Source organism: Choloepus didactylus, chromosome 4 (genome assembly GCF_015220235.1).
Source record: "Choloepus didactylus isolate mChoDid1 chromosome 4, mChoDid1.pri, whole genome shotgun sequence".
Classification (NCBI taxonomy): domain Eukaryota; kingdom Metazoa; phylum Chordata; class Mammalia; order Pilosa; family Megalonychidae; genus Choloepus; species Choloepus didactylus.
The window spans coordinates 24598017-24622698 of NC_051310.1; positions in this window are offsets into that span (position 1 = coordinate 24598017).

The following is a 24682-nucleotide window of genomic DNA, read 5'->3' on the forward strand; positions in this document are numbered from 1 at the left end:
AATAGGTATGTCCCTCCCTCCACATTTGCTTCAGAACTTGTATCCTTCTGTTTATTTTTTAAAGTTTTATTCACACACCATTTATTCCCTCTTAAGTAAACAATCAATGGTTCCCAGTATAATCAAATAGTTATGCATTCACCACACAATCTATATGATGTCATTCCCATTTCTTCTGCAAAGAAAGAGGAAGAGGAGAAAAAAGAAAAAAGAGAAAAAAAAGATGAATAAAAGAAAAAAATAAAATAAACAAAATAAAATACAATTAACAGTTCAGACAATAACATCACTGCCAAGAATTCCACATATCCCCCTCTTATAGACATTTAGCTTTGTTATATTGCTTTTGTTAAAATTGATGGAAGCATATTATAATGTTACTTTTAACTACGGACTCTAGTTTGCATTGGTTGTATTTTTCCCCATTACTATCCCATTTTCAACACCTTGCAAAGTTGACATTCATTTGTTCTCCCTCATGTAAAAACATTGTTATATTTATATTTTTAAGCATGATCCTTGAACACTCTAGGTTTCACTAAGTTATATAGTCCCAGTCTTCATGTTCTATCTTTCCTTTGGTTATCATTCATGCCCCTAACCTTTCTGTTTCAAACATACTCACAGTCATCTTTGTTCAGTGTACTTACAATATTGTGCTACCATCACACATTAGTTTTATCAATTTCTTGATCTATACTATCAATCCTTTTGAACATTCTGTACTCCTTCATCATCAAATGCCTGATCTCTACCCTCTTTCTATCTCTTGATACTTGTGTATGCTTTAAATTACCCTGACTGCTAATTTTCATTTCTACACCTTTCTCCAAACCTCTCTCTCCTGTCTTTTCCTATCTGTCTGCAGCACTCCCTTTAGTATTTCTTGTAGAGGCAGTCTCCTGTTCACAAACTCTCTCAGTGTCTGTTTATCTGTAAATGTTTTAAACTCTCCCTCATTTTTGAAGGACAGTTTTGCTGGGTACAGGATTCTTGGTTAGAGGTTTGTTTTTTTTTTTTTTTTTTTTCTCTTTCTGTATCTTGAATATATCATACCACTCTCTTTTCACTTCCATGGCCTCTGCTCAGAAATCCACACGTAGTTTTATCCAGCTTTCCTTGTATGTGATGGATCTCTTTTCTCTTGCTGCTTTCAGAATTCTCTCTTTGTCTTTGACATTTGACAATCTGATTAGTAAGTGTTTTGGAGTAGATACATTTGGATCAATTATGTTTGTGGTACACTGCACTTTTGGACCTATAATTTTATGTCTTTCATGAGAAGCTGGGAAATTTTCATTGATTATTTTGTCTATTATTCTTCTGCCTCTTTTCCCTTCTTTTCTTCCAGACACCTATGACATGTATATTTGTGTGCTTCATTTTGTCATTCAGTTCCCTGAGACCCTGCTCATATTTTTCCATTCTTTTCCCTATCTGTTCTTTACTGTGTAGGATTTCAGACATCATGTCCTCTACTTCATTAATCCTTTCTTCTGCCTCTTCACATGTGCTGTTGTATGTCTCCATTGTGTTTTTCATCTCTTCTATTGTGACTTTCATTCACATAAGTTATGACATTTGTTTTTTTTCAAGCTTTCAAGCTCTTCCTTATGTTCACCCAATGTCACCTTTATGTCCTTCATCTCTTTTGCCATATCTTTTCTCAACTCATTATTTGATTTTTGAATTAATTTAGCATGTTTGTTTGAACATCTTTAGTTACTTTAACTCCTGAATCTCAGTTAAGGTATTAGTTTGTTCCTTAGACTGGCATATTTTTGTATTTCCTGGTGTGACTGGTAATTTTTTGCTGTCTAAGCATCTGATTGTCTTGATTAGTTTATTCTGGAGGTTGTTTTCTTTCTTTTGCCTAGGGTTTTCTTGTTATTTCTCTTTGATCTCTGCCTATTCTTTGTTTCCCTCACTGGTCAGTTGTCAGATTGGCTCTGCTTCCCAGTCTTCTTCCCTAAAACGTCAAGCGCCCATGGTGGCCTGCCATGGGGCTGGGTGGTAGGCACTGGGCAACCCAGCAAGGTCTCTGTGTGTGCTAAAACAAATCTGCTGGCTTCCAGTGGTACTATGTTTTTTGCCAGCACACAAGACCTGGGTTTGTTTTAGAGTCCTGCTTTAACAGTTGGGCCATCTGCATTTCTCACCCCAAACAGGGCTGGGTTTCTATGTAGTGCATGTAGAGCATCTCCTGTGGTCCTAAGAAAGGGTCTGGATCATATTTTTAAGTGTTTTTATTCCCTTGTACCTTCTGGACTCTCCAGCAGATGGAGCTTTCAATAATTTAATACACATCAGAAGCTGTTTTGCCTCTAGCACAGGCTGCATCTACACAGGTGAGCTGAAACAGTGGGATTCCTCTGCCCTCAATTTGCAGCCAAAATCTGGCTCAATGCAGGACTCCACCTGTGGCAGAGTACTCCCCCAGCTGGCTCAGTACTCCAGCCATCCCTAGGGCAGGGAAATGGCCACTGACTGCTGCTTCACTCAAGGGTGGGGGGAGGGCTTTCATATCCTGGGCTGGAAACCTAGTCTCTGCACATGTTTTCTCAGTCTCTGTCTCTCCCTGACCTGGACCTTTAAATGACCTCCTCTGTCCCCCAGGTTTTCAAATGGTGGTACAGCTCACTGCTGTGAGAGATTTTGTAGTCTGTGCCCCAGATGGGAGAGGTCCTGTCTGTTGATTCTGTGCCTTTTCCACTCTGAGACCAAGTGAGGGTAAAGGAGAGAACTGGCTGGTTGAAACAGAAGATTCTGATATTTCTTCTCTTTCTTTAATTTGGCATTTGCAGGGTCCTTCTCAGGTCTATATCATCCTCCAGAGTTTCAAACAATTTGAAATTGCCTATATGTTTTGTTAAATCTCTGGAGAGACATGTTCACTTGCTGTTTACATCACCGTGTTGATGACATCACCTTCCTCCAGGAATCCTGATCTATTCTATTTTGTGAAGAATTTTCTCCCCAGCTACAACAATTTGTTTAAATTCTCTCCCTTACTCAGTATCCCCTTTTCCTTCTCTTTCAGTTCTGAAATGTGTTTTGTCTCACAGCGGTTCATTTTACACCCCCTCCATTTTTTTCCGTGAAGCTTGTCTGCTTCCAGTTTCTTCTCCATTAGGTTATCCCTCCCAAGAGAGCTACATGGGAGCCATCCAGAAAGGTAGGTCACTCCAGAAAAGTCCATTTTGCATTTTGGTTGTCTAGCCTACAGAAACTGGGATGAATGCACCTCTTACTGACTGTTCTGCCACAGTCTCTCCCTCCTCCCCTCTCCTCCTTCACAGAGGTTTTTAGTATACAGCACAACTTACAGACTTGTGTTCTGCCCTGGGTCTCTTTGGACTTTGGTTCCTGTACCTGGATATGTATGGGGTTCTAACTCACTGCTGTGAGTGGCTTTATAGTCTATGTCTGCAGTTGAAGGACTCAGGCCTCTGTGCAGCTCCCAAGCTGTGTGGGGCCAAGTGAGAAGGAGGATAATGGGTCTGCAGGTCCAGGATGGAAATTTCCTATCTGATATTTTGATATTTGTCCTTTTTCTTTAATTCAGTGTTTGTGGAGTCCTTCTCCAAACTCCACTGCCTTCCAGAGTTCTAAGCAAGTGGTATTTGTCCTTTAATTTGCTAATTCTCTGGGGAAGCTTTTCCAGGGGATGTCTTATGTTGCCATGTTGATGATGTCACCTCCTCCATCTTCTTCATTATGCATATGCATAAACATATTCATATACATATGCACACACACACATATACGCACACACATATTCTTCAGATGAGCCTTATAAACATCTCAAACTAATGCTAACCAATATTTTCTGACAATATTTTCTTCTCAAAATGATACTTAGTTCAACACAGAGCAGTTAAGATATGCCTCAAGTACTGTAATGCCTCAAATATAAGATAACTCTCTTACACATTAAGGGTGCATTTGAGAAAAAAGAAAAGAAGCCTTATCTTGTTTTTTGGCATAGAGAAATATTAATGTTCCTTTCAATCTATAATGTGCGTATGTTGTATTGCCTGAGAATATTCAAGAGTGCTATAGAAGACAAGAAAAGTTGGTATATGAAATTCATTAGCTGAGTTAAGATGGATAATTAGTTGTTGACTAGAGCATATGTGTGTGAACATTGAAAGGGATGGAAAGTCTAAGAGACACCTAATAGTCATGATGCAACAAATGTTAAGAGTTACTGAGTCATTAAATATACATAGATGCCTAAAACACTAGATATTTATGATATAAAATTCAGGAAGTCTTTATTTGGCTTTCCATTGGTGATACCCATTCTGGGGCAGTGTACTGTACACAAGAGAATGCATATAATCTAGAGCTGCTCAACAGATTTATTGGTAACCAACACTTGAGGGAAAACAAATGTGCCGTTGTATCCCACAAGACAGAGCAAGTGTGTGTCATTGGCTCCAAGCACCTTCCACACTATCAGAAAAATCATTGTTTATCCCAGGATTCTGTTGGTTTACTCTTTCTTTGCTTTTTGCATCTTATCCTATGGGTGCTAACTGACCCCATCTCTTTCACTAGGATTCTTGTAGTGCGCATTTTAAATTGACTTAAAATTGACTTAAAATAAAGACATTTTAATTCAATCTGTGGCTGTTTCTGATCTATCATTCTAGGATAGTTTGCCTGATTATGTACTTGACACTACCATTTTATAAGGGTAATTTCCTAAATGATAAAAAATTCACTTGTGTTGCAGCTCAGATTTTACTGTCATCAAAATAAGGGCTTATTATATAAAAGAAATACCAAAGATGATGTTTCACTGTAATATCTCTTCACACTTTAAAATAAATATTTTATTTTTAAATAGAGTTAGCTGTGCAATGATTTTTTTTTTTTTTCATTGAAATGTAGATACTAGTGTTAAGAAAATCAGAGCTGTCAAGGAGGCATAGTATGTGGTTTGTGTGTTTCTGGGTATGGGACTGGAGAGAAATAAGATCCTTAGGTGACTACCTTATAAAAATGTCCATTCAAATATATCTAACTCTGAGAGACAATTGCATGTTTTGAGACAGTTACTTGAAGACTGAGAGATATTGTGATGATCCCAAAAGACAGGGAAATGCATTCTCTCATATTTGAAGGGCCTGTCAGGAGGATTTAAATTTATAATTAGAGAGTTCTTCTTTGACTTTTATTAGGACTTTCTGAGAAGACTAATTGAGATCCCCTTGGGGAAATTTTATTCAGTGGGTCTCCTCCTCAGTGACACCACTACATCAAAGGTTTTAGAATTTGCACACTGATTGGATTAAACAAGAGCCTCTGTTGTCTGTAAGCTGAGGTGGTGAACTTGAAATATTAACCTTTTGAGCAATACAAGAATGTGAAATTCTAACTCCATTTATTCTAAAAATGTAAACAGACTTAAACATATTCATCAAAGCTGACCTGACAACATGTCAGTATATAGAATTTTTAAAAACATTTATAGATTGATGTCTTCCTGTAGAACTAGGATTCCAGTGAATTCCACAAAAGTTCAAAGAAAAAAACTCACAACAGTGTGTTATAAGAAGTTATATAACCACAAATTTCCAAATCTAGATTCTCCTGTAAGTTCACAAGAGGCTATTTATAACTCTCTGTCACTCACCTCTTTATTTTCACTCCAGTTAATATTTTCCTAATTCAATATTTATCATCAATAATGTAAATAAAAATATTTAGTATTTTCCTTATTTTATGTTTTTCTTATGATCACCTCATCCTTTGGTTTTCTTAAAAACTATCATGTAAATAAAATGAATAAATTTTTTTTTTGGAAAATGCATAGCATACAGTAGCTACCAAATTGCTACCTATATGTTTTTAAAATAGTTATAAGTATCTATTTGCAAACTTTTTTATTGAGTCTGGGTTGTGTGCATGGATTTGTTTGATTTTATTTTACTTTTGAATTATGCTATATATTATCTTGTGAACTTGTTTTTTTTTTTTTTAATTTAATGTACCATTAATATTCATTTGTATGGTCAAGAACACCTTCTGTAGGATCAATTTTTACATATAAATATAATTCCACTATATATTTATATATTTTTATAAATATTATCTTGAATAAGAACCACCACGTTGCAGAAGTCTAGGTTGTCTGTGTCATAGTCTATGTGAATGTTGCCCCATGTAAGGTTGTACTTAATGGCCCTGCTTTAAAAAATTATTGAATAGTTCCAAGTTTTCATTATTATATGATATTAAAATGAGCATCTTTGTGGATAAGCTCCATTCAACATATTAATGAATATTTGCTTAGAAGGAGTACCTATATTTAGTATTGCATGTGCAAAGAAGGTGGGAAATATTGAGGTATTTGGTACATATTCATCTTTTTTAAATAATAGTACAAATTTATGATACCACCAATATGTGTGATATCGTCCTTTTTCTTGAGCCTCCATATATGTATGATATTTCAATAAAAATAAATATTTATCAATTTAATGGGTGAAAATTATATAGTTTCAACTTACATCATTTTGTTTGTTGTGTAGTTTGAAGTTTTCATGTGGTTATCTGTAATTTTATGTCTTCTTTGATGAATTTTTATTTAAAAATTTGATTATTTTTTTCATGGCATTTAAAAAAATATTGTTCTTATCAATTTTAGAAGACTTTTTATTCCAGAAATGTCTAACATATATATTAAAATATTTTTCAAGTTTTCAGTTTACCTCTTAGATTCTATAATTCTGTTATTGAATTTTACAGTTCACTTTACTGACTCTTTATTCTCTGTATATCTCCTTTTTTGCACATCATTTTGTAATCTTACTGTCATATTTTTAATCAAAGTGTACCTTAAAACATTCTATAACACTTTTAATAAAATACTATTAATCCTTGATTGTCAACCAAATAACATCCACATGCTTTATCTATATATTCCAGATGCTCTATGGTCCAGCCCAAATCTACCTTGCTCATCTTGATCTTGTTTATCATATATGGTCTGAAGAATATGATAAGTAATTTTGTGAGTCCAAGATTATTTCTTTTCACATTTGTCCTTCTGCCAAAAATTCTGTAACTATGCCTCAAATATGGTAACTTCTACTCATCCTTCAATATCATCAATAATATCTTTTTGGTTTACTTAGCAGCTGATATATATATATAATCCAATGGATTGGTGTGTGTATATATATATATATATAGATAGATAGATAGATAGATAGATAGATAGATAGATGGATATAAACATATATATGTATCTATATATAATCATCCAATGGGTTGGTTTATTGACAGGAATTTACAGGCTCACAGTTTCAGAGGATAGAAGGCTTGTTTCCTTCAGGGTTTGGTATTTTCTAGCTGGCTTGCAATCATTGAGGTTCCTTGGCTTTTTCATCACATGGCAATACACATGGCAGTGTCTTCTTTCTTTTCTGGGTTCTGTTGACTTACAGCTTCTGGCTGCTCTTGGAGCTTCTCTTTTTCTTTCTGAATTGTATTCTTCTTATAAAAGACTCCAGTGACTTGGATTAAAGCCCAACCTGATTCAGTTGGGCCACACTTTAACTGAAGTAACACTAAGAGGTCCAATTTATAATGGGTTCACACCCACAGGACCAGGGGTTGGGACCTGAACATGTCTTTTGTGGGGGACATGATTCAGTACCCAACAATCCACCCTCTGGACCCCCCAAAAGTCATGTTATTTCCATATACACATTACATTCATTTTATCACAACATCCTAAAAGCCTTAAGACATTTTAGAACAATGCTAAGTACAAAGTTTCATCAAAATTGGTTAAGGGTGTAGTCTACCCTGGGGCAAAATTGCTCTCCATCTTGCACTTATAAAACACAGAAAACAAGTTATCTCCTTCAATATACAACAGTGGGACTGTCATAGGATAAACATTCTCATTCCAGAAGGGAGAAATTAGAAGTAAAACAGGGGTCACAGATCCCAAATAAGTCTGAAACCCAACAGGGCAAATTCCATTAGCTCTCAAGGACTGACAGCCATCTGTGGATGGGTATTTTGTCCTCCAGGCCTGATGGAGCAGAACTGCACTCATTTCAAGTATGTGTGCAGTGGCCATGCTCTCTTCAGACACTAGGGTGAAGGTCACACCAACTCTGAACATTAGCCTGGTGGTACTCTCCCTGAACAATGGGGTACAATATCCACCCCCTACAAACCTTGAACCAGCTGGCCTGCCTCCTCCAAGCACAGAAGTGGACCCATCCTTTCCACACGTGTGGGTAGGCCTACTTTCTTAGCTTAAGGAGATCTTCAGGCTAGGTCTTTGCTTCCTTCATTCTGCCCTTGAAGTCATTCTTCCTTCAGTGTCTTCTTTCTCTGTCCCTTTCAGTCCAAGCTGGCAGTGGTTCTGCTCATACAAATTTTGCAAAAAACTTGTTGGCTTTGTGTGCAGTTCAAGTGGATCCAAAATATCAGACAATAGAACTTTCCACAGATCCTTCCCAGGTAATAGCATTTCCAATCTTGACTTTCACTGAAGTGGTTGACTGGATCCATGTTCAGCCACATCCTCTTTAGCAAAGGGTTGTTCAGTTAAACCCTCATGTGGAGCCCTGTCCTCTGGAGAGTCACTTCCCAAAAGTTCAGAGAGGTCCCTCATGGAGTTGTTTCTGGCCCTTGTTTCACAGCATATTATCTGAATAATAGCTTATCTGGATAAGCTCAGAATTTTCCAAACCATTAATTTACGGTTTCTTTGTGCTTAAGGTTTCAGTTCTCAGCTTATCCCTTTCTTCTCATATATTACTTTGAGCTTGACGGATAAACCAGACTGCACCCTCCGCACTTAACTTGGAAATCTCCTTGGCTAAATATCAATTTCATCACTTACAAATTCTACTTTCAATCTGACAACAGAATGCATTTTTGCCAAGTTTTCTGCTGCTTTATAACAAGGATCACCTTTCTTCCAATGTCCAATAACACATTCATCATTTCCTTTTAAGGCCTCACTGGAAATGCCTTTAACATTCATTTTTCTATCAAAAGCCTCTTCAAAACAATCTAGACTTTTTCTATCAGGCACCTTACAATTATTTTAGCTTCTAATCTTTACCCAATCCCATAGCCATTTCCAAAATTTTTAGGTATTTTTCATAGCAGCACCCCACTTTCTGGTATAGAAAACTGTTTCAGTTTCCTAATTGCTAAAACACATACCATGCAATGCGTTTTGGCTTGACAACAGGAATTTATTAGCTCATGGATTCAGAGGTTAGGAGGCCTGCTTCCTCCCAGGATTGGTATCTTCTGGCTGGTGGCAATATTTAGGGTCCCTTGGCTTTTCAGTCCCATGGCAAAGCACATAGCAGTGTCTTCCCCTTTCTCTTCTGGGTTCTGTTAACTTCCAGCTTCTGGTGCTCTCCATGGCTTCTCTTTTACTCTATCAGAATTTTATTCTTCTTATAAAGGATTCCAATACTATGGATTGAAGTCCAATCTGATTCAGTTAGGTCACTCCTTAACTGAAGTAATATCAAGAGATCCTATATACAATGGGTCCAAACCCACAGGACCGGGGGTGGGATGTGAACATGCTCCTTGTAGGAGGGCATGATTCAATTCCCAATACCTTTACTTAATTACTTCTTGCTAAGAATCAAATTCATATGTAATTCCACCAATAACACATGCTTTCCATTTTGTGATTCCCTCAATTACAAGAAATATCCTCCTAAGTCATCTGTCATGTTTAGTTGCATCTGACTTTACTTCCCCTTATCATTTATAATTTTGTAAGTGTAATACCTATTACACTTTTAAGGGAAAAAAAAATGCATTAAGTAGCTTTAACCAAGAAAATGAAGGCTACCAGAGAATTCAAATCATTTTTGTAGTGACTGAATAATTGCTGATCTTTTGATGAATTGAATGCTTGAGAACAGATAAAATGAATTACCTAGGTCATATGCTATGCTTTTGATATTGTTATCCCAATTTCTAATTATTTTTACCATTTTAGAAATATGTTTCTGCATTGATTTTGTCAGTCAACATACAATAATATATTCATATCTCCACCAGGAACTTCCACTAACACATTTTAAAATAGAGTGATTGCTAGTAATTGCAACATTAGCTGAGTTTTATGGAGTGTTTTATCACATAACATACACTTTTTGTAGATATTTTTTCATTGTCATCAAAACAATTATCTAAGACAAATATTATTACCCCTGTTTTTCAGATAAGAAAACTGAAGCTCAGAAAAATGTGATTTACTTTTCAGAGCTGGGAACCCAACTCCAAAGACCATATTTTCTACATACAAGGCTGATCCCTTGGTTTGCCTTATTTCTTCCGTCTCCCCACCAAGCAATTTATTTGCACAGGACATTGTAACCAAAACTTTCCACTAATGTGAATATACCTCAAGGACTTTACTAAGACCCTCATACTAAAAATAAACTAAAAATTCTAAAGCAAATTGGAATTGTATAACGTATAAATTCAGGTCCATACACAAAGACAATTTAGAATCATCACAGGAAAATATTGTGGTAATGAGCCCTGTGGCTGAGAACGGCCCTTATTTTCTTCTGTGCTGGAGTTTCAGTTCACTTTGCCCTGAATAGGCATAGAGTCCTAGAGAGTAACTGAAAGTATAGCTATCCCTTGGTTTTTATGCCACTCATTCTCTCATTGATATATTTCAATGATTAGAGGATGATAAGTGAAATCTTCCAACAACCTGAAATGACTGCTTCTGATAGCTCTGAATATTGCACTTTCCTAACTGGAAGTCCATTAAACTGAGACTGAGATAAGCACATGCTAAGTGAAAATAATATGAAAGCAAACAAGATAATAAAGAAAATCAGGATTCTGAGGGCTGTGGGAATGTCATTTGAAGCCACTGAATTTATTGTTGTTGTTTCTGCATTAGAATTCATTTGATACATTGGGAAGAATAATATTGATTTACTGAACATTCTTTTATATTTCAATTCATGTATTGGTGACAACAGTCTAGAGCTTCTGGATACAATTAGTGCATTTGTCATTGCTTCTTTATTCAGCCCTTTTTAAGTCAAGAAGTTCTCAAAAAAGGTTGATCAAAAGAAATAATGTGGTGCTTCAGCAATTGCATATTTCCCAATGTTCACAAAATTTTGAGTCAGTATAAAGTAGGGCTTCAGCATCACAGCATCTACCTTAAAAAAAAAAAAATAAAAAAGATGACTAGTTAACTCTAGACAATATCTTTTGCCCTTCATGAGTAATTAAAACTGGGAAGGGAAAACCTGTGAAAAGGTCAGATGTGTATTTAGCTTTTCAGCTTCATTCAACAAACAATTTCTGAGTATACACTGTATAAAAGCTAGTCAAGATATAAAATTATCAAGTAGCTCACAGACTGTCAAGGATAACAAACACAGAGGCTATTCTTTACAAAAAATACATGATGGGTTTTACAATCAAGGTATGAATCAAATGCTGTGGCATCACAAAGGAAGTAAGTTGTCCTATATTTCAGACCAATGTAGCTTGAAGAGTTCTCCTGTATCATATTCTTTCATAGTTATTAGTGAACAGAACCTCCAAAGGTCATAGGGAAATTTCTCAGAATTCTATCATTCCTACATTGTGCTTCATAAATATTTTTAAAATGTCCCATAGAAGACTTTTCTACAGAAAGCTTGAATACGTCAACTTTTGATTAACCTCTAAGAATATGTCTTGTTTTAAGTCTGATATTTTTATCTTCAATAATAACAACAACAGCAAAGCTCCTAACAAGATTACAAAAGCAGGATGTTCCTTGGATTGGTTAATTTAGTAGATTTATTATGTCAAGGCCAACTTTCACCCCATTCATCTGAATTCTTGGCTGGAAGATGGCTGCAGTAATCTTTGAAACTTCCAGCACAGTTTCCAAGGAAGAAAGATGCAGGAGAAAGGAGGAAGAAGAAAACTAAGAAAGTAGAGATAGCTTCTCCTCACATCTCTTTTGTCTCATAAAAATAGCAAATCTTATCAGAAGACTCCAAAAGACTTCCCCATTTTCATTTGTGGTCAGTGTTTCATTTGTTCACCAGTAACTGGAAATGGTCAAGACTGGCTCAGACCTATCAAGGTGGATTTTTATGGTTGGGGTAGGGGATGCCTGTAAGAAGAAGGTTGTTAAGGAAATTAAAGACACCTGTTAAGCAGCCAGCACCCAGCTCTCACTTACCTCTAACTCCTTCTCCAGGGAAGTCACAAATAAATGCTAAGTGGCCATCCTCCTGCCTTCCACTAACCGTGCCTCCTTTTCCAGAGTGTGCTCTTCCACAACCTGGGGGAGATGTTAAGTATAATTAAAAGGCTTGGCCAGACCTTAAACCCAGAAATCAGATGCTTTGCAGAACAGGAATTCTCAGTGGTAAGGACCCCTTCCCCTGAGGGGGATACAAATTGTACTCAACCAGGATAGACATGTTTCTCCTCTCCATGGTGAAGTGGGGTGTGTGGAGCTGCCATCTACTGGCTGGGAGTAGTTTTGGATACCCTTGGAGACTGGCCATGACGGGACTTCTTCCACTGCTCTTTTTGACTCTTTGTGTTGTGTAAGTGACAAGGAGATTTATTTTTCCCTTTCTGGACTCTTTATTCTGTGCAAGTTAAAAAGGGATCATTTGCTGAAAGTTTCTGTCATGCCCTGTACCTGTGTTCTCATGACACACCACTGTAGCAACTCACAACACAAAGGGCTATTTTCACTTAGTATATAGCTAGTTTAAATTGAACAAAATCAGATTGCTCTTGTGAAGGATTGGGTAGAATTGCATTTGGATAAGCAAATAAAAGTTTGGATTAATAAACCTCAAATCAAAACATTTGGCTTTGTATCGATCATTGTAAAACAAGGCAAAAGTGAGTTGGTAAACCAAAATACCAGATTTTAAAAACAAAGATTTCATTTTCAGCTATGTGATGTATCTGATGCCAAAACTTCCTTCCAAAAGCGAATAAGGAAAGATGGCTGAAAAACTTGCTGAACAAAAAGTGAACAAGGAAGAGTTGCAGAGATTACTAACATTTCTAACTCATGGCAGCTCTAAAGAAGTCAGCCATCTGCTTTACAATCTGCAGTCCGTAAATGTAACAGTGCTTAAAAACTCAGGAAATATAGGATGCCCTGTGCACGTGCATCAACATAAACTAGAAATTTTTGTGAGAAGATAGCTTCAAAATGAAATATTCCGTTTCTAAAATTTAAATATATGTGAAGGTGAGCCTAGGGAATCTTAATTTGTTCTTTGTTTAAAGCCTTCTTGCAAAGTCTGCTCAAATTCCATTAATTTGCTAGCCTGGGCACCCTTCAGACTCTCTTGACTAATTCTATGTGGGCATGAACCTGTACATTGAAATTAATGGGAGTTCTCAGAATGGATCAGGCAAGAGCAAGACCTATTAAATCCTCAGCATCCTGACAGTGAAGGCTAAAGAAGATTGCTTGAGACTACTGCAAAAGGGAGAAGACAGAGGGGTGGGTAGCTCAGCAGTGATTTATTACTAGTAATAAACTTGCCCAAGAGGCCAGCAAGGCCTAGAATTAATCTTACCCAAGAGATCACAGTGACAGTTCTCTCAGCGCTGGTTTTAAGCAAAGTCAAATACTGTGTGTGGAACCAAAAAGAGGTGTCTTCCATATGTGGCTACAGAAAAGTAGGTCAGTAGATCAAATGCCAGATTTTGAAGGGTGGGACAATGTTAGTGAAGAGAGGTGTGGTTAGTGAATGAAGAACTGTTTCCATACATTGTGAATGATTAGCCAAGGTAAGATTCAATAATATTTTATGTGACACATACCATGCAAGAAATCGTATCGATGGTGCATCATAAAATATAGAGTGTCTGCTTTGAGCTCGCTGCTCTGTCAACAGTGTAAGCATCCTTTCTGTCACATTTCCCTGTGCGTTAGTCAGACCATGTTCAGCCTCAGGTATAAAACCCACATGAAAAAAACAAACTGGGAAGCTTGCCTTTATGCAAGCAAACATTGATACAAGTTGAGACTTAGGGTGACATGTGTTCCCTGTCAGCACCTCATTGGTGACTTAAAGTTCCTTTATGTTGATTTTGGCAAAGAATGAGCACACAAAAGCTAAAACAATAGACTGAAATGAGTAATGCATTATCCTGAATTGTGTTACTGAATTTGTTTCTCTCTTGGAGTAGCCAAAGCCACTGCAAAGACCGGAACAGTTGAGCACTTGCTAGAGTACCTATGCAATGCACAAACAGTGGATGAAAAGCTACAAATTTATCAATTCAACTATTTTTCTCCTAAGAGCAAACTAATGTTTGGCTAATCTTTACTATCAAATTACTCCCAGACTGGGATCAAATCAGTTACAGAAAGCTATGATTGTAATATATAAATACTGCCCAAAATTCCTTAAAACAAAAATTGAAACTAATTTGGGATTGTATAGACATTGGTTTGATTCTACATTCTGAGCAAAGATTCACTAGAAAACATAATAAAGGAAACAATTTATAAATAAATTATACAAGTCTTTATTAGATAGGAAAAAGTCTCTGATTTAATAATTTTTATTTTGAAAATCCTTAGTCAGTCAGATACATGCTTCCTATAAAATGAGCTACTGCATAAATGAAATTAAATATCTTAATCCTTTAAAAAGCAAATTATTGAGTAAGATGAATAGAACATCCAATATTTAAAATTGTTTCATTAAGCTTGTGTTTTTTCTGAATTTGTAGAAAATTGTTAGTTTTGATTCATATTTTTTGACATTCAAATTATAAAATTAAATTGATGTTATGTTAGTTTCTTTGTATTTTGATTGGATTTCAAGATAAAGAGAAATATATTAAAAATAGAGTCCTATATATTCCTTTAATGTATTTGGTAAAGTTGTTTTTAATTAATCACAAGTTGAGAACTTTTATACTTTAAGCAATAATGTCCCTGCTGACTTCTTTGAGGTATGAACTTATACAGATTGTCAACTATGCTAATAATACAATGCTGAAAAATACAGAATACTAAGTCAAAATCTTTATTTAATAGGTGTGCAAATTGGGAACATGCAAAAAATTTAAATCTGTTAAAGCAAGATTTCTTAGTTTGGGGCTACTGACAAAAGACACTAAATTCAACGCTATCCTGTTTTTCTTTCCTGGAAGTTATCATAATTAGCTAAAAAGTCACAAGGAACATTTTTGGCAGTAGTTTAAGCATAGTTTTCACTTATTCATCACACATAATGAGCAAGGGACTGCTCTCAAATATTGCAATTAGCATTCACCTTGTGGTGAAACTTATGCTTAAAAAATACCAAAAAAGAAAAATTGCAGGAAATGACAAAAATACAAGGTACTTAAAGTCTCTAAGTGTGAGGACCTCAGATTTATCAATAATGTGATGATCAGTCAGCATAATTCCTCAGGGACCCTCATGCTACCTAATGGACTATAAGACAAAGTGGCTTTCAAAGAGCCAAACCTACTGATTAGCTTGGAGAATCCCATGCTGGGCATCATTGTTTAAGAGATGAAGGTTTCTCCTATGCCAGGACCTTAACTTTTCAACACATATTTCTAATAGATAGTGTTGTGGAGGGTTAATTGTAAGTTGGGTCCCCTGGTAGAGCGTCATTCTCAAGCGTCACTGAGCCTGAAACTCTACCACTCAAGGCACATTATTTACTTTATGCAAAGCCTGGTCTTTTCTAGGCACGCATGCCTGGAAAAAGAATAAATATTAGCTCATAAAACACTTTCATGTCAATCCAATCAGAACATTTTTTTCCATTAGACAAAAGACCCTGGGGAAACACTGGTACCATTGAGGAGGGAAGAAGAGCAGGTGTTTGGGGAAAGAGGGTCAAAAGGTACTGGAAATAAAGAGGGGCTTTGCAGGTGCATTTCCATATTCACAATTTTGAAAACAACCATTTCATAATGGAAAGACAAAATAGTGCATGCTGTATCATGACCCCATATGAAAGAAAATGCACATTTTTAGACGAATGGGGATAATGGTACTGAGCTCAGGAAATAACAAGGTGACAATTAAAAAAATAGCTAACTCTGATTAAAAATGCATGTGTCCAAATAATATTTGGAATGTTGCATGGTGTGTTTTTTTTTTTTTTTTTCTTTTCCCTTTCCGTATGTTCCCCTTTGTTGTGGTCATATTTGAGCAGATAATGGACTCTGATTTCTTGCCTTAAACAGAATTTATGGTTTAAGCACAAGTTTTGTAAAAGAGTCTTCCCTTCTCTACCTCTGTTATTATGATTTTTATTAAGAAAACAGTGGGTATACAGAACAATCATGCATATAATACAAGATTCCCATATACCCCCCTATTATTAACACCTTGCATTTTTCTGGTAAATTTGTTACAATTGATGGAAGCACATTATTATCATTGTGCTACTAACTATAATCCATGGTTTAACTTAGGTTCATTGTTTGTGTTTTTTAGTTCCATGGGACTTTAAAAAATATTTTATTCTAATACCGTATGTAAAAACTAACATTTCCCCTTTTAACCACATTCAGATATATATATTTTGGTGCTGTTAATTATGTTCACAATGTTATGCTACCTTTAACACCATCCATTACCAAAACATTTCCATCATTCCAAATAGAAACTCTGTACATTTTAAACCTTAATTCACTATTCCCTATCTCCATCCTGTCCCCTGGTAACCTATATTATAGATTATGACTCTATGAGTTTGCTTATCTTACTGATAAGAAATGTTAGAATATTTATGTTATTTGCAATGCTTAAAACCATTGAAAAGTTGATGTAAAGTTTCTTAGAGGGAGAGGAAAGAAATGTAAAGAGACAGAAATGGACTAAAAGAGATTCCCCAGGCTAGAGGAAGACAGCCTTGAAGCTCTCATAAGTGTGGGATATCCATGACCTACTCCCTGGCATTTCTTAAGAGAAAATTGTGTGTGTGTGTGTGTGTGTGTGTATAACATATAAAACAGAGAAATGTGTGACATAGTTGTACATATATAGTTCAAAATGGGATCTTACTATATATGTTTGTATTGCCTAATGTTTTTATGTCCATTAAATAATTAATCAGCTTTTTTTTTTTTCTTTCTAAGTGCCAGGTGGCTGACAATATAGTGATGAAAAAAATGTAGTCTCTGCCTTTCTGGAGTATTACTCTAGCTGGAAAAACAGATGATAAAAACAAACACGTATATCCAAATGATGTCTGTTAGTTATAAGTACTATGAAAAGGCAATGAAGCCAAGTAAGGAAATAGAAAGTAACAGAGCTAAGCAACGTATTCATTCTCTATTGCTATATAACAACTTAACACAAATTTAGCAGCTTAAAACAGCACCCACTTATTATCTCCAATTTTTGTGGGTGAGTCATCCAGCACATTTTTCTTGAGTCTCCTGATCAGAACCTCACAAGGTTGAAATAAAATGCCTCTCTCATGTGGATGCTCCACTAGAGAGAAATCCACTTCCCACCTCCCTCAGGTTGTTGATGGAATCCATTTCCTTGCAGACATTTGAACTAGGTCCTCATTTTCTCATTAGGGATTGGTCAGCACTGCCTCAGCTGCTAGAGGCTCCCCTCAGGTCCTGGTCAGGTAGCTCTCTCCCAACATGGTTGTCAACTTGAGGGTCAAGTTGGCTGCATCAAAACATCCTTTCTTCAATTTTTTTACTACAGGAAATATAAAGATTCACATTTTTCTACCCTGTGTGAGATAGACTTTTGTGAATTTGAAATGTAGGTGAAGAAGCACACACAAATGCAGCCACTGCTGGGGATTCAGAAATGACTATGCCATAAATGTGAGCACAAGAAATAGCTTTCTATAGATTGACTCAGGATTTTTTTTTTTGTGTGTGTGTGTGTGTGTGTATACATGTGTCGAGAATGATATAGTGATGCTGCCCAGTTTGGATGTGAAAACCTCAATGAATACCACAGTTTGTCCTACCTTATCTCCTTTTTTCTACACAAATGACAGGTCAATATTCTAAAGACTTGTTGTTTGGGTTGCTGGCTTAATTCTTTTTCTAGCATTCGAGAATCAAGAGAATGAATATTTTTAAAAGCCTCACTAAATATCTACCCCCCCCACCCTCAAAAAAGGCTTTTTAGTCTCAGTTACTAGTTATTTTTCTTCCATAAAGAAAGAAGGGTAAATAATTCTGTCCTTACCTATAACCTCCACCAATAAACACAGTAATACAAACTCCTTTACATCTTAATAATTGCCAGACAAAATTAACAAGCTGCTAATGTTTTGATTTACAAATTGGAGGCCTGTTTGGTTAGCCTAGCCTTCAAGAAGATTGAACTGTCTCCTCTATTCCCTGAAAGTAAGTAAATTGCTGTTCATTCATTCCTTGATTAGAAGGCTTCCTTCCAGCCAGATAAAAGAGTTTCCATAATAGATGTGAGACTCCCATGTTTTGTTTTGCTTTCTGGATTTAGTACCAAACATTAAAAGGAATTGGAGATTGATTTTTGTTCAGGGACCACTGCCAGATAAAACAAGACCCAAGCAAGCAGTCTAGTTTGTAGACACAAGCTCCTTTATAATGAAGAGAAGATTTGAGTTTTAATATAACAACGACTGGATTATTCCAAGTGTGTGTGATGGGGTGTGTGTATATGCCTGTGTTTGTGTGGATGTGTGTGTGTGTGTTTGAGACTCAGCAGGACGTCTTAATACATTCTCTCTCATATTCTGTTGGTAGTGGTTATTGTCAGCAATCAAAACTAAATGTGTCTGAACCCACTTCTTTACTCATTGAACTAAGAACTTCAGTTAAATTCTCCTTCATTGAGTCCAGCCACATGTCAAAACTATGGAATTTTTAAAAAATGCAAAGAATAAGATGAAAGACACTTCCATTTATACATTATTTATGGGCATGCACATGCATTTTCCCCCCTTTCTCTTCTTCTGTCCCCTTTTTGGAAGGCTGTAGGGCTTCCTTTGCTTCCTAACTTTGTCATTTGGCATGGCATCACAAATAAATTTCTTTCAATTCATCTTCTTCACTCCTCTTGCCTTGGGGATGATCTTGCATCTCCTTTGACTTACAATAGATTGGCTCTGCTTTCTGAGTTGCTGACAAATTGGCCAACATTGAAAGTAATGGATGTGGCAGTATCTTATCTCCTCTGAGCAATTTACATGTCAGGCTACTAATGGAGCTGCTAGTCCAAGTGCCTCAAATCAAGGGATCAATGAATAAAATTATCTCAGTTGCTTAGAGTATGTGCTGCACTTTAAACCATAGAGAAAAGAAAGGCATGGGATGGACTGGGAATGGGGAAAAGAGGTTAAGTGATAATGTAACTGAGAATTGATATTTGGGTCCAAATACTCTTATCTTTCTAACCAGTATACCACTAAACTGGATGCTCCATTATGAGTTAAGTGACATTAAAAGCTGCTGATGTTGCAAGCTTTATGAATTATTGAATATAGAAATAAGAAGTGAAGGGAGTGTTCAGTATAGTGAGGCGGATTTGTTGGTTTTTGGTTTATTTGTTATATATACACATACACACACACACACACACACATGCACACACACATATATATGTATTATTGAGCTTCTTCACATACCATACAACTATCCAAAGATCCAAATTGTACAATCAATTGCCCATGGCACCACCATACAGCTGTGAATCCATCAATATTTTTTTTCAATTTTTAGAACATTTTCACTACTCCAGAAAAGAAACAAAGACAAAAAAAAAAAAAAAGGAAACTCAGATCCTCCCATACCCCTAACCATGCCCCCCTCCATTATTGATTCATAGTTTTGGTATAGTACATTTGTTACTGTTGATGAAAGAATGTTAAAATACTACTAACTGTAGTATATAGTTTGCAATAGGTTTATATTTTTCCCTATATGTCTCTCTATTGTTAACTTCTAGTTATAGTGACATACATTTGTTCTAGTTCTTGACAGGGATTTCTAATATTTGTATAGTTAATCACGGACATTGTCCACCACAAGATTCACTGTTTTGTACATTCCCAACTTTTAACCTCCAACTTTCCTTCTGGTGACATGCGTGACTCTGAGCTTCCCCTTCCACCACATACACACACCTTTCAGCACTGTTAGTTATCCTCACAACATGCTACCCTGTCCCTTTTCAAACATTTAAGTTCACACTAGTTGAACATTCTGCTCATAATAAGCCACCACTCCCCATTATTTAGCCTCGTTTCTATATCCTAGAAATTTATATTTCATGTCTTTGAGTTTACATATTATAATTACATATCAGTGAGACCCTGCAATATCTGCCTTTATGTGTCTGTCTTATTTCACTCAATATAGTAACCTCAAGGTTTCTTCATCAACTTGTTGCTTTTAAGATGGTTTTGTTCACACACCATACATTCTGTCCTAAGTAAACAATTGTAGGTTCCCCGTATAGTCATGGATTTATGTATTCAGCACCATCACCACTCTCTGTATAAGGACATCTCCATTACTTCCACAAAGATGGAGGAAGAGTCAAAGAAGGCAGAGAAGCAAAAGAAAAGGAAAAGAGAAAGAGAGAAAAACAAACAAACAAAAAAAACAAAACTTGGTAGCTAGAAAGCGACAAAAGGAAAGACTGCATTAACCTAAAGTAGAATAAAGTGTCAGACAACATCTTCAATGCCAGGAGTCCCATACCCTTCCCCTATTCCCCACCCCCCATATGCATTTAACTTTGGTATATTGCCTTTTTTATACTAAAGGAAGCATAATACAATGTTTCTGTTAATTATAGTCTCTAGTTTGCATTGATTGTATTTCCCCCAATCCCACCCTATTTTTAACACCTTGCAATGTTGACATTCATTTGTTCTACCTCATGTAACAACATATTTGTACCTTTTATTACAATCGTTGAGCACCCTAGGTTTCCCTGAGTTACACAGTCCCAGCCTTTATTGTTCGTCTTTTGTCCTGGTGTCCCACATGATCCCGGTCTTCCTCTTTCAATCACATTCACAGTCATCTTTGTTCAGTGTACTTACATTGCTGTGCTACTATCTCCCAAAATTGTTTTCCAAACCTCTCGCTCCTGTTTTTTCCTTTCTGTTTTCAGTGCTTCCTTTAGTGTTTCCTTCAGAGCGGGAACTTGTTCACAAACTCTATCATTGTCCGTTTGTCAGAGAATATTTTAAGCTTTCCCTCATATCTGAAGGATAGTTTTGCTGGATAAAGGATTCTTGGTTGGTGGTTTTTCTCTTTCAGTATCTTAAATATATCACTCTACTTCCTTCTTGCCTCCATGGTTTCTATTGAGAAATCCACACAGAGTATCATCAAGCTTCCTTTGTATGTGATGGATTGCTTTTCTCTTGCTGATTTCACAATTCTCTCTTTATCTGTGATGTTTGATAACCTGATAATTAAGTGTCTTGGTATAGGTCTATGCACATCTATTCTGTTTGGGATATGCTGTGCTTCTTGGATCCGTAATTTTATGTCTTTCATAAGAGATGGGAAATTTTCATTGATTATTTCCTCTATTATTGCTTCTCCCCTTTTCCTGTCTCTTCTTCTGGAACACCAATGACACGTACATTCTTGCTTTTCGTTTTGTCCTTAAGTTCCTGGTGACATTGCTCATATTTTTCCATCCTATTCTCTATTTGTTCTTTTGTGTGTAGGCTTTCAGGTGCCTTGTTCTCCAGTTCCTGAGTGTTTTCTTCTGCCTCTTGAGATCTGCTGTTGTATGTTTTATTGTGTCTTTCATCTCTTGTGTTGACCTTTCATTTCCATAGATCCTGCCAGTTGGTTTTTCAAACTTCCAATTTCTACCTTATGTACATCCAGTGTTTTCACTGTACAGTTCAGCTCTTTCACCATATCTTCCCTAAACTTCTTGAATTGACTTGTTACTAATTGTTTCAATTCCTGTATGTCAGTTGAAGTGTAAGTTTGTTCCTTTGACTGGGCCATAACTTCATTTTTCTTAGTGTAGGTTGTAGTTTTCTGTTGTCTAGGCATGGTTTCCTTGGTTACCCCAATCAGGTTTTCCCAGACCAGAATGGGTTCAGGTCCCAGAAGGAAGAAATATTCAGTATCCAGTTTCCCTGAGGGTGTGTCTTTGAAAGTTGGTACACCCTGTGATGCCTCAGGTCACTGTGCTTTTCTGCCTAGCAGGTGGCACCTGTAGGCCTGTAATTCCAGACTGGTGTAAGGAGGTGTGGCCCATGGCTGTTTTCCCCCAGGCTCTTGGGTCTGGTTCTGAATGGAAAGTGGGTAGTAGAGCTGGACCCCATCCCTTTCCTCTTAGAGAAGATAGACCCCCTAGTGAGAGGTCATTAGCATTTCAATGGTCTCTCTCTGCCTGTGCTATCTCCATCTTTGTCTGTATCAGAGCACTGGGAACTGAAAATGGCTGAGGCTTTCTCCACTGAGCCAAAAAAGGAACAGAAAGTCCCCTTCAGGGCTGGTCTGCAGCAACCCTCTGGCTCTCCAAGGTCAGTCATCACCCAAAGCCACTGTCTGCTTGTTGGGGATTTGTAGCTCGTAGTGGGTAGTTCACACTCACTAATTAAAACCCCAGTTGGAGCTCAGCTGAGCTATATTCGCTTGCTGGGAGAGAGCTTCTCTCTAGCACCATGAGGCTTTGCAGCTTGGGCTGTGGGGAGAGGGGTCTCCCAGCTTGGATCCGCAATTTTTACTTACAGATTTTATGCTGTGATCTTGGGCATTCCTCCCAATTCAGTTGGTGTATGATGCGTGGATGGTCACATTTGTCCCCCCGCAGTTATTTCAGATTATTTACTAGTTGTTGTTTTTTTTTTTAGTTGTTACAGGGGGACTAACTAGCTTCCACTCCTCTCTATGCCACCATCTTAGATTCTCCATGTTTTTTGTTATTTTTTAAACTCAGACAATATTTTAAGAATTTTAGGTTTGTTTTAACACATGGGAAATTCATGTCTATGTCTTTTCCTTCACTAGGAAGAAACCTTCCTCAACCTTCAAAACAGAGTGTTTTCATTATGCTTTCTCTTGACTCATGGGAAAATGGTCCAATAACTTATGTAGATTACTGGAGATGCACTAGCCAGAAGTGTAGCTCTCATAGAAGATGTCTGCAGAGGGAAAAAAAATGTCAGTAGGGATTCAGTAATTCATTTATTTCTTCATTTGTTTATAAGAGAGAACAGGAACAAAGTGGGAGGGCATGGTAGACATGATGGGATTGGTGTCCTTTGATTTTCACTTTCATTTTTTAAAATGTACAGTATCTGCACTGTCATAAAATAAATAATACCATAACATACACACCCTGAAAGTTTATGAGGCTCTTTGTTATATGAGATAAATTATTAATTTCCTTGAGATTTTTAAAAATTATTTGAATAAGTATTTTAATTTATTTGAGTCCCCTAATAAGACCCAATCCATTCGTTGGTGAGCCTGTTGGGTGGCAATCTATGTATGATTCTTGGATTGTTTTCTAACAACCTTAGAAGAGTTTCTTTAGGGCTAGAAATATCACAGCTCTCAGGAATTCATAGTCCTTTTCAAGTAGCAGCCAAAATGCCTTTACCTGGAAGCTCGACTTAGTTTCCATGCCACATTCTTTCCATCATTTTACGGTTTCAGATTTTAAAAAAATAAACTTAATTATATTGGAACAAATTTATTTATTTATTTATTTATTTTAAAATAAGATGTGATATATCTTCTAGCATGCAGTGATATCCTAGAAAGTTTTATGGAAATATGATGCACAAATCATTTTTTTAGACTCTGTCTCCATGAGAAAAATTCTCACTGGCCTGTATCTCCTCCATAAAATGGAGAGTTACAATTCTTAGGGGAAGAACATATTATACCTATAGGTCAGTGTTACAGGACATGCTTCATGCTCATTAACGGAAATAACCAAGTGCTCATAAAGATCTTTTATTAACAAATGCACTTTAAAGACTTAAAAAAGAAGCCATCCTAAAGTGATAAATGATTTCCTAACTCCTCAGAACTTTTCCTTGTCATAACATAGAAACTTGGAACATGCATGTTGATTTAAGCTTCCTTATTCAAGTAAATATATGAAGTTTTTCTCACACCTGGAGACATTTGGAAACATTATATAGGATAGTCAACTGCATTAGAGGAAGAACCTTATACAGGCATAACTTGGAGGTATTGCAGGTTCTGTTCCAGACCACTGCAATAGCATAAATATTGCAATAAAATGAGTCACAAGAATTTTTTGATTTCCTAGTGCATATAAAAGTTATGTTTACAGTATACTGTAGTCTATTCAGTATGCAATAACATTATGTCTAAAAAAAAAAAAAAAACTTACATACCTAAATCAAAAAAATACTTTATTGCTGAAAATGCTAACCATCATCTGAGCCTTCAGCAAATTGTAACATTTTTGCTGGTGGAGGGTATTTTCTAACTGTTGATGGCTGCTGACTTGTCAGGTTGGTGGTTGTTGAAGGTTGGTGGGGCTGTTGCAATTAAAAAAAAATAAGACAACAATGAAGTTTGCTGCATTGATTGACTCTTCCTTTCACGAAAGAATTCTCTGTAGCATGTAGTGCTGTTTGATAACATTTACCCACATTAGAACTGCTTTCAAATTTGGAATCAATCCTCTCAAACCCTGCTG